The sequence below is a fragment of the Acanthopagrus latus genome, chromosome 9 (assembly GCF_904848185.1).
Source record: "Acanthopagrus latus isolate v.2019 chromosome 9, fAcaLat1.1, whole genome shotgun sequence".
NCBI lineage: Eukaryota > Metazoa > Chordata > Actinopteri > Spariformes > Sparidae > Acanthopagrus > Acanthopagrus latus.
The window spans coordinates 25,722,604-25,731,516 of record NC_051047.1 but is presented as its reverse complement, the minus strand read 5'-3'; the positions used below and the strand labels follow the sequence as shown (position 1 = coordinate 25,731,516).

At 41.9% G+C, this 8,913-nt stretch overlaps 1 long non-coding RNA gene across 1 annotated transcript; it reads left to right on the top strand.

Moving 5' to 3' along the window:
• The first annotated feature begins 294 nt into the window (after positions 1-294).
• Positions 295-8,608, top strand: LOC119026218. Its single transcript, XR_005077074.1, has 3 exons — positions 295-379; positions 8,218-8,305; positions 8,410-8,608. It is a non-coding gene; the product is annotated as an uncharacterized LOC119026218 (long non-coding RNA).
• The last annotated feature ends 305 nt before the right edge of the window (positions 8,609-8,913 follow it).

Sequence of the window (8,913 nt, the reverse complement as noted above, 5' to 3'; positions counted from 1 at the left end):
AAATCCTAATTTTCTTGTCAAAACTGACGCTTTGGGATGGCAGCTGGCCCGTCCTATAATCCTGAAAGCATCATTATTTGACAAGTTGGTAACGAGACTCAAAAATCAACTTTTCTTACATCACTATCAGAATTGTGTGTGTGTGTGTGTGTGTGTGTGTGGCTCTAAGCTCTGCTCACCTGCCTGCAATCAGATCGTTATCTGTCCCAGTGCACTCACCTGCCTCCCATCAGCTAATCACCTCCTCTGGTATATAAACTCCGTCTCCGGTTCTGCTCTGATTTGGATCATCGTCTCAGTTCAGGCCAGCCTGATACTCTCACCAATTATTACCCCAACTGCTCGGTTTCAAGTTTCCCCACTTTCCTCCAGCTCACAGGTACAACAGACATCAGTCATTCACATTTATATAGACAGACACAACTGCAACCCTGAAATGCATCAAAATACAGAAATAAAATGCACAAATCAGAAAGAGCATTGTGACATTAGCTGTCTGGTTAGCTACCTGTAGCCCTGTAGTGAGTGTTTCATGCTTGTTAAAGGAAAAAAAAAAGGACTGTAACACTTTAAAATCAGCAGACAGCTTTCATACAGCCTCTTAAAAACCTCTGTTTGGAGGACCGCGTAGCCCTTCGTCCTATCACTGCATCCCAGCACGAGTTAGGACAACCAACACCTAGATGTGACGCACATGTAGATCCCAGCGGATACAGAGTTCCTAGCTGTGGTTGCAATTATTCATGAGCACTGCACATGTTTGAAAAGAATGAGGATATAAAGAAAAGTTAATCAAAAATCAATTTGCTGTCATAATTCAAAAATAAACTGAAGGAAATGAAGGTTTAATGTTGGATATCTAATTAAAGTGGGAGCCTGCATGCTGAGAAAGTGCAAAAACTCAAAAGGAGCCAATTCAAACCTCAACACTTGTGGTTAAAAACATCTGTATTTGTTTGCTTACGGCTGCTATTTATAACCATTTATTTGATAGGGGCCAGTATATTTAAGGATTTATATTTGGTCAATTCTGGATTAATCTGTGTTTTGGAAAACACATTGTGGCTCTGAACCTCGTCCAAACATGGGAGGGGAATTCTGGAATCGTAATTGCATGTGTGCTGTGCCTGACCAAACACATAAGAACTCACATAAATTTCAAAATTGAGGCCTAACACATGGCAGATGATGAACTCCCGCTTCCAAATCTAACTTCATTAACAAATGATCGTCGTGTTTGATTCCAGGCAGGAACGTGACGACTCGACTTCCAGGCTGCTGCGTTTTTTTGGGTTTTTTTTTTTTTTTTTGGAAAATGGCTCTCGGGGGGTTGGAACAGAGCCCTCGAGACCCACAGGTTCAAGTTGAGACCGCGGAGTGGTGGAGGGAGCGGGGGAAGGGAAGAACCGGGATCTGAAGTGTGCATGTGTATGTGTAAGTGTGAGACGCAGAAGTGTGTGTCTGCCTGTGTGCACATGTTTTTGTGTGTTCGAGATGAAGATAGCGGGAGCAGACGGCGTTCAACTGAGGCACAAGAGGTCACAGATGTGAGCGGAGAAAGTGCACATTCAGCTTTTCCCAGGGAGGGGGGATGAGCGGTGAGACGGTCGGAGGGGTTGGGGAGATGCAGGTGGTGCTGCTGAACGTGCCGGTAAGCAGCAAACCTGACAAGTCTAATCAGGTCTTATCTCGCTCTGCTACAATTTCATGGCTGTTTGAAGCAAGTGGGCCATGTTCCTCAGATCTTTTTGGTCGAGGATTTTTATCGAGGCATCTTGAAGTTATGTGGAGAGAGAAAAAAGGGTTCTTTGGGGTGATGGTGGAGTGTGCAAGAGATATCATTTCTGTGATGATGACTGAAACTCCTTTAAGAACAGTATCTTTAAAAAAAAAAAAAAGGAAAAGTCTACACATCAGGGGGAGGAGGTAACACTGATAAAGTTGCCTTATAAGGTCCATTATTTTTAATGTCTCTCAGACTCTTGGCTATAATCAGCAGTTCAATTTCATTGTGTCTGCGTGTTTCTCGCCACTCTTTACTGCTGTGAAAAGCGTTCTGCAGCAGGAATCTTACTTTGAAAAAAAAAAAAGAGTCTCTGTGGTCAGGATTTCGGAAATGTAATTAACTTCAAGGACACCATCATTTCAGTCGCGCTTTTTCACATTTCCAGCCTGCGGATAACAATGTGGGAGGAAGTGCTTCGTGTCAATATCTGATATGTAACAGGTCACATGAACTTTTAGAAAAAAAACGTGTCTGTCAGGGTTTGTGTTTGGGTTAACGATGAGCAAGGCCAACCACCTGTTACATTCCCATAATAGAGTAAGAACAAGACTCCCACTCAGATTTAAGCAGCACTCATTAGAGGTTTGTTTCTTTCCACTTTGGGGGGGCTCACCATCCCAGTCTTCTCCGTGGTCAGCTGGAGGATGGACGTAGTATAAACTCCCATAAAAAGCACATTGGGAGGAGGTCGGGTTGGTTTGGTGGTTCGCTCATAGGACTTCCACACAGACGACCAGGTTCTCCTGTGTGGAGCCAGTCCTAAAGCTAACCAAGTAGTTTTGTTGCCTTTTTTTTTCTTTTTCTTTTTTTTGAAAGTCTAACTGGATGTTTTTTTTCAGCTTACTTGTAGACAGAGTAATTTATTTTTTTTTCTTCCCCCTGGGTAAGCTAGGCCAACCATGATAGTGTCACTGTGAGTCTGTTGGCTTGGCTATTGTCACTTTAATTAAGTTGTTAGAGGTGTTCTAAGGAAACCGTTGTTTATTTAAACATCCAGGAAACACGGCAGACTTTTAACTCAGTTTTGGGCTCCACCAGTTTTGGATGTTTAGCTGCTCAAGACTGTAACTGCTCCACTGCTCACCAGCTAGTCGCTAACTTAGTCTGTCGGTCAGTTGGTGATGGGCAGGTAGCCTTGTGTTCAAGAACAGTGCTGGGCTGTGATGGTGATGTTCACTGGCCCAAAAAGCCACCAACCCCCCATCTCAAATCTTCAAAAGGAGTGGCTGGTAAATGGTGAATACATTTTCAAAGACGTCCAAAAACACAAGGCAATATAAAAAGCACATGAACAGTATTTTAGAGAAGTCAAATGAACAGACGAAGCAGACCCGAGCAGATGTGATGTCCATATGTGTCTAAAGCTGCTTTCCAATGGGTCAGAAGTTCATTCTGTGATAAATTGTGTGCGTCTTTATTGAACGAGGCCAATACTCCAAATGTTTTCCTTTTGCTAGCAAGGACCAGAGCTTGTGAAGCCCTACATGATGGACAGCTTTGCTACCGATCGACATAAATCAAAACTAAGTGTGAACTTTATCTCTAGCTCTGTAACACCAGTAGAAATCCCCCTCAACACCAATGTTGAAATAACTAATCCTGACTTTGAATTTATTGTTTTCCTAACCGCTGAAAGAAAATCTTCAAGTAGCACAATGTGTAATTCTGTGTGTATTTGTTTTCTCAAACCAATTTGAACCTCCAACTGACAACTTCTTGGAAAACAAGCCCTCTCCGTCTGATTCCTGGTATAGTACAGTCACTAAAGGGTCATAGCAACAGCCCGAGCAACCATCTGCATTGTGTTCTTGACTGAGTGCTCAGAAGGACGTGAACGATGGGGTTCTGCGTGTTTGCTTTCTTTAACCTGATTTGACCACTCTGGATTATTGTTGAGGTTTGCCAGGTCATTTTTCAAGTCGAGCGTGCACATAAACTGACCCCGACAACACGAACCGCTCGACTTCAACTGTTCAAGGGCCTTTTTTTTTTTTTGTGTGTGTGTGTGTTTTGTCTGACAGACCACTTTCATATCTGGAGGTCAGCGCAATAAATATTACACACATTCAGATACTCCCTAAACTTCAACAAACCAGACGGGGAATTAATTGTCTGCTTGTGCAACGCCAGCCAGCCTGGCAATAAAGTAGTGCGTCTCTGATGAGTGCATAAGTGAGCGCATAAGTCCTCTGCTCATGTGTTTGCACTAAAATTTCACGACCTTGCCTCCCCTGTGTAATCTTCCGACAACCTTCTGACATCCTCGATGAAAAGTTCACGCGGGAATGCATGTATGTGAACTCCAAGACATATTTTTCATTGCTGCCTGCTGCAAGAGGGACTCATAACCACACCCAAATCTATAATGCTGTAAATGCTACGTCCTAGAAAACCAAGTGGAGTAGAGGTGGAAGCAACAGGTTCTTCTCAAGCGCCGCATTGGGCTCCTTTTTTTTTTTTTTTTGGAAAATATTTCAGCTATCTAGTCGTATTTCATGACATGTCAAATAATGATGTGCATACAATGTAGCTGAGGGCTCACAAGAGGATCACAGAAAAGGTGCGCAGTGTTCTTGGCAAAATCCAGCCTTTTTAAAAACAAATACCTTCCTCACTGTGTATGTTCTGCCAAACGGAGGTCAACTGTAACATCACAAATCAGCAATTGGAGGAACCACAGCCTCGATGGTTAGATCTAGCATTCACAAAAATCTTTTGGTTTTGGTTCAACGCATAAAAACTGACAGATTGTTTGTTCCATCACCTTTTTAATCATGGAGTATTAAAGAACAACAAAAAACTGCATAAACGAGATAACAGATTAAAGTTTGAACGAGAAACAGAACTGTTTGGACAGCTTGGAGATTTCTTATCGGTATGTGTAGGAGTCGCAAACACCGAAACAGGAACAGTTTTTGGCTGTGGGGGGAATTTTTGTGTGTCCGGGGAGTTAACGGGAAGTCTTCAGATGAACCAAAAGACACGGTGAACGCAGGTTAGCCAGCTTCCACACCTCTGAGTCTCAGATGTGCAGGCTCTTGATCAGCTCGGCTAGCAAAGGACTCTACTGAGCATGCTCTATGAGCCCAAATGTGCAGAAGCGTGAATAATCAACGAAGAGGCTTTTTTTTTTTCTGGTATCTGGTAGACATTCAGTGAACGACTTTCATTGCGGTGAACGAGGCGTCACGTTCTAACAGGGTTTTCAGTTGTCCTTTATACATCCAAGGGTGTGGAGGTTGATTGGCAGGCAACTTGATGAAAGTCAAGATGTTACACTTCTGTTACACAGTGGAATCAGTCCTATTCTTTTACACAATTATCTCAAAGCAACAGTCACTGTCTTATCTTGAAGTGTGACATATTTTCCTCCATAACAGGATCAGAAGAAACAACTTTTGGAAACTCGATGGTGAAATAATAACTCCTGATCTTGAGATTACAGCAATGTTCTTGGCTTCCGATTGTTTTGGGATAGAAAATTAGCGAACTTAAACATGATGTCCGACTGATGTGAGACAAACTGGAGATTTACTCGGATTGTTGGGATGGATATGTGCATGTTGCTAATTGTTTAACATACAAGCTTGACAGTGCTGCTACGCTAAAAAGAGAGAGAGAGCTGCATTTCTTCAGTCTGAGCTCATGACTTATCAACTAACAAAAATATCTGCTATGGGAGAGAAACATTATATAAGCACTGTGTTGGTGGTCTTTAAATAAAAGTTTGTGTGATCTTAAACCTCCAACAATCAACACTGTTTATGACGGTGACATCATTACATAACAAGCTAACGGAAGTAATTTATTAATCCCAGAAAAACCTCATGATATCCAGAAAAAGGATGGGACACAGTTTTACAAGGCAGCGGCGGGGAGGGCTGAAGAGCTTGTTAAAATGTGACTCGTCCAGATAAGTAATTGCTGCAGATTTTGCCAAAGACATAACATCATAAAAACAGCATCCATCTTAAACTGACTTGGCACACTCGACGTTCCTAAAGTGAACAATATGAAAAAAGTCAAATCTGTGTTTTCAGCACTTTAATACGTCGACCAGGTGGTCTAAGTCAGGGTAATAAATACATGTGTTGCTTTGTGTTTGACAAAATCCCACTCGGTGCAGAAGTCAGTGTATAGTGTTTGTCTTTTTAAAACCAACGTTGGACAGCTTTTAGTAAATGATCACCAGCGTAATTCAGAATAAATGACCAATGGTCAGTTAACTACTTGTATAACAAATATTACACATAAGAGGATGATGAAGGCTTCTGAAGTTTGATCCAACCACTCGGAGAAGCCAATCATATGCTTTTATCACAGCGATACCCATTGCCCTAAAACAATACCACGACAGTTGTGATTAGCTTTTTTTTCCTGATATACGTGAAACTTTCCACATGTATAAATATTTAACTGGCTTGTGTTCACATGTGGATATACTCATACAGACCAATTCAACAAAAAGATAAACAAAAGAACAGATTTCTTTAATATTACAAATACATAACTTTTAGATTTAAAGTGGAGTACCAATCCCGTGTTACCATGTAGATTTCCCCCCCAAAAATCTAAATATGTATTAAAACACATCACAATTAAATGGCCGTCACAGTTTTTGCGTGCCAGAGTATTTTTGGGCTGATGTCCAGGCATTTCATTAAAAATGTACACTCTTATGTCAAAGGCTACATCAACCAGGCACAGCAGGCCTCAACCCTGCTCCCCCGGACCTCCTGCGTCGTAGAACGCTTCGATATCGCTGTGTTTGTAGTAATTGGATTAATTGTACTTTCCTTGGGAATATGTAGTACTAAAGCAGATATTCAGCAGACAGAATGGCTTTCAGGTGGCTGTTTTATTACACGACCTTGTGGACTCGTGCCAAAATATAGGTTTAGTGTCTTTCTTATTTTAGCTGATTCTGTGCTCGCATGGTGCATGTTCCCCAATTAATGTAATTAATTAGATTATCACGCAGAAAATCTGGAGCCATGTCCTATAGGGACCCAGCAGCTCATTATTGCCCCGGGATGCCCAGCGGGTTATTCCGGCCATGCTCAGATTATCATAGTATGCAACACCCCGAGTCCAGAGATGATGGGACGCTGTGTCCAACAGCTGGCAGCAAAGTTTGAGCCCATGTAGTGTTATCCTTCATACAGTCCTGTGTTAATATGGTGAGCGTCACCAAATCCTTGCTTCTTACTTTACATCAGAAGGAAACCGCTGACTGGTTTCGACCCACACTTGGTGTGCCAACATCCCGCTGTGGCTGTTTAAGGACTCGACCCTACAAACATTAGATATATTGTCTTCGTACAGTTTTTTAAATTGGGTTTAAGTCAAACAACACGTCCTCAAAGTGAATCACCTGAACAGGTTGACTGCTAGTGACTCCCAAAGCCGTGTTGCAGTGTTCCAGTGACAGGTGAACCTGAACGGTTGTCATATGATGGCACTTCGGTTAGGTTTAGGAAAAGATTGTGTTTTGGGTTAAAGTACTATATTACTTGAGCTATGTACATAAGTAAGTTACATTATGGACACTGGACACAAATTGTGGTCTCCTTCTACATATACAGACTTTTACACAAGTCCCTAGATCACCACATGATGTAGTGGGGACCACCACTACTAAAAAACATGTTTTCCCGTAAGCTTAAATTGTGATCGAAGTGGCTATAAAATGGTGGCTCCATTTATTTTAAGCTTGTTTCATCATCATAGTTTGAGTCATTCGTTCTGATAACATTTTAAAAGTCTACAAGAGTCCCACAGTTAAAACTTATTTTCAATAACTTCCCGTTCTGTTTAGCCGACTGAAGTCTCTAGTGAGCACGCTCTTTGGGCTCCACATCACGGAAAATCCTGGAAATGTTACCTGTATGGTTGTTTTCATGATGAGGACGGGCAGGGTTACCAAAGTATCAGTTTTGTTTCTGTTTTACACAATGTCCCAACTTTTTATTTTATTATTTGGACTTGATGCTGAACAATACACAAAACCACACTCATACTCACACAAACTACTGCCAACAACAACAACAGCTGGAGGATGGATACCAGTTCTTACTTGTGCAGCTTTTGGCTATTAGAAAGCCCTGTCACAGAGCAATCAAAGTAAATACAATTAGGATGCATGAACTAATTTGGCTCATTAGGGAGGTAGAACTGTGGGCCGAGACGTGTCATACACTTGGCCTGACTAGCAGATTACACAATTTGTTTCTTTTGTATCTTTGGCGCCCCGGTGCTCCTGCTGCACTTGACAAGATGGATGGAACTTAGTTTAAGGCGTTTAAATCTGCACTATGACTCCAACAAACATCTCCTGGTAATTAATCTAGCTCGCAGCTGCTCGTACAGGCGTTGGGAACAATTACTTTTTGCGTTAAATACAGTTGAGCTGTAGCTTCCTCTTGTTTCAGATCTGCCTCTCCTGGCTCCTGCTGCCCCACATATTGATGCATATTATCATCTTACCCTGGGCTTCACTGGATCATTGCGCTCCTCTGTGTAACTATCTCCTTATATCTTTATTTCTGTAAAGTTTGATGCCTCTTCTTGCTGACTTTCTCTGTTTTACTGTTTATCATCTCATGTGGCCGGCCCTCTTCCAGGTCACCAGGGTGGACAGGGAGGTCGTGTGGCTCGTCCTGCTTGGTCGTCCTCGTGGATCCACAGTCTTTACATATATTATCATTTGTATCAGATATTCTGTCAATGCAACTTGTAAACTGTGATTTTTGTTGATCTGTTCTGTACATGCGACATCTATTACATGTCTGTCCGTCCTGGGAGAGGGATCCCTCCTCTGTGGCTCCTCCCTGAGGTTCCTTCCATCTTCTTTTTTGTTTTCCTACAACATGGAACATTTTTCCTCACTTGAATTGGCCTAAGGACAGATTGTAAAGCCCATTGAGGAAATGTGATTGTGATTTTGTGATTTGATTTGAGCCTCCAGCAGACAGAGACATATTTCTAATGAGACAAAATATTTCCGCTGCGATTCATCTGAAGAAAAACCTTCTTTCGCTGGTCGAAGACGGATATGAAAAGATAGATGAACTGTCTTACTTACTTTGATTTACACTCATTTCTCATCTTCTCGGGACATGACTTCT